This window comes from Gobius niger (assembly GCF_951799975.1).
Source record: "Gobius niger genome assembly, chromosome: 1".
In the NCBI taxonomy this organism is placed as follows: domain Eukaryota; kingdom Metazoa; phylum Chordata; class Actinopteri; order Gobiiformes; family Gobiidae; genus Gobius; species Gobius niger.
In genome coordinates, this window is record NC_136852.1 from 68789993 (window position 1) to 68792771 (window position 2779).

A 2779-nucleotide genomic window follows, 5' to 3' on the forward strand; every position below is an offset into this window, starting at 1 on the left:
GGTCTCCTGTGGTAAAGTGTGAAAAATCAAATCCTGATCTACGGACTTGTTATTCTTCCTGATTGGGTGCGATTGTTATCCCATAATGTATTCAATTTATTCACATCATGAGTGAAAAGTATTGTAACAGCTCGATTTAACCTCTTAACCCCCGCCTTCACCCCACTCATTTTCTCCAGTTCAGCTGGGCAAAAACGAGATGTAAACAAGGATGATAACGGCACCAAAAAAATGCCAAAAATGTGACCAAAAGGCAACATAAAGGTGGCCAACAAAAGAGTAAACACAAAAGTTGAAGAAAGTGAGGAAAAAGCAACAAAAAGGCAACAAGATGTGTCAAAACAGCAGGGAAAAAAAGCGTCAAAAAGTTCCAGTCCAGAAGCTTTTCGATTTGGGCAATGCCAAACTGGAGAAAATGTGTTTGGTTAAAGTGGGGACTGTGAGGTTAACCAATCACTGCAAAGTGTGAGCTCTAAGAAGAAAATAGTGTTTTATATTGCGATGCAAAAGGCAAAGCCAATACTTGAATGACAGTGTCATGAATATTTGACCAACTCTAGTCATTTTCAATGTAACAGTGAACGCTTAACCTCTTAACCCCCGCCAAAAACGAGTGCATTTTCTCCAGTTCAGCTTTATCCAGATATTAAAGTTTACTACAGGCCAGAGAAACGCCTCATTTAAAAACTAAGACCTATAAAACTCATCTAAACAGATCTTTTTCCTCGCCTTGGTGCAGTGTTGTCATCATTTTTTAATAACTGTTTTGTTGGGTTTTTGTAACTTTTTCATTCTCGTTCTCGTTTTTGTCTCTATTTTGACACTTTTTTCAACAAGCTTTTAGATTTGGTTAAAGTCGAACTGGAGAAAATGTGCTCAATCCAAGTGGGGGAATTGAGAGGTTAATAATACATAAATTGAATTGAAACTGCAATAGACACTTTCTGAACCATTGACAAAAAGAAAAACGATCACAAAATGCTTCAGTGTGGGAAATATGTTGTCCTCCTGTAATAGAGCGTAGTTTAACTTAAGGTGACCTGATACTTTATCAAATAGTGTAAAATCTACTGGGTAAATATGTTAAGTCAACATACAGAATAAACACCAGTGCAGTGTATTACAATAGTTTTACTCTTAGTTTAGGACTGAGGGATTTGGGAAAACTGTTCAATAGCGATTTTTCTTGCAACTTCAGATTTGTAATCTAGCTTTATATAAAAACACAAAATCAAGATTTGTATTCTTGAAGGCATTAAAGGGATATTTCAGGATTTTTGACATCAGCAACCCTTTGGATAACTAGGAAATGAGGCCCTATGTCAAAAATCCTGAAATATCCCTTTAATCTCTTAACCCCCACTTGAACTGAACCTGAACAGTTCTCCGGCATTATCCAAATCTAAAAGCTTCTTGAAAAAAGCAACAAAGAAGTGACAAAAGAGCAACAAAAATGTGCCAGAGAAGCAACAATAACACAGTGAAAACGTGACGAAAACACGACAAAAAAAGCGTAGAAAAGCAAGTAAAAAAAAGCAATGAAGAAAACAGCAATAAATGAAAAGAAGACAAGAAAACCAGACAAAAACTTGACATAAAAAAATAAATAAATAAAAAGTCACCATTGTTGGCAAATTTTCTTTCATATGAGACGTTACCCTGGCCTATAGGGGGTAGACTTTTAGTTTTGGGTCAAGCTGAACAGAAGGGTTGCACTCTTGGGTTGAAAATTCACTTTGTTGTAAAACGTAAATATGAACTTTGTTGTGAAAACCTGCGCCCCCTGAGCAGATCCAGGAAAACACGAACCTCTGCTCAGCCCGTGTGTTTGCAAACCGTTCAAAGATGTGGTAACTTTCTGCATCATTTGTGCTGTGAATGACAAATACGTTCCAACTAAAGAGTGAGAAAGTGTCAAGAGTTCTGACAAGGCAGAGGAACTTTGGGAACTGTGAGGAAACCAGGAACTGTGGCCAAGGTTTTGACATGAGAATCTGGTGTTGGTTTGGTAAATGGAATTCAGTGTCTTGAACCGTAAAAGCAAAAAGATTAACGCGTTAACTTCTTAACCCCCACCATAACCAAGTGCATTTTCTCCAGTTCAGCTTCACCCAAATCTAAATGTTTACAGACTATTGGCCAGTGTAACGCCTCATTTGAAAGCTAGGGCCTACAGAACGCATCATCAAAATGGATCTTTTTCCTTCTCTTTGTTGCTGTGTTGTCGCATTTCTTTTCATTGCTTTTTTGTTGCACTTTTGAGGCATTTTTGTCTCTTTTTCGTCACATTTTTGTCACTTTTGTAACGAAAAGTGTCAAAAATGTGACGAAAAATGTGATGAAAAGGTGACAAAAATGCCAGTGTGTGCAAGTGTCAATCACATTTTTGTCACATTTTTTATCACTTTTTGTCACTTTTTCATCACATTTTTGTCACTTTTTTAAATCAATTTTTTGTCACAGTTTTGTCACTTTTTCATCAAATTGTTGTCACATTTGTCGCTTTTTCCATCACATTTTTGTCACTTTTTCCATCACATTTTTGTCACTTTTTCCATCACATTTTTGTCACTTTTTCCATCACATTTTTGTCACTTTTTCCATCACATTTTTGTCACTTTTTCCATCACTTTTTTGTCACTTTTTCCATCAAATTTTTGTCCCTTTTGCAACACTTTTTTGTCACTTTTTCAACACATTTTTGTCACTTTTTCATCACATTTTCATCATTTTTTCATCACTTTTTTTGTCACTTTTTCATCAAATTTTTGTCACTTTT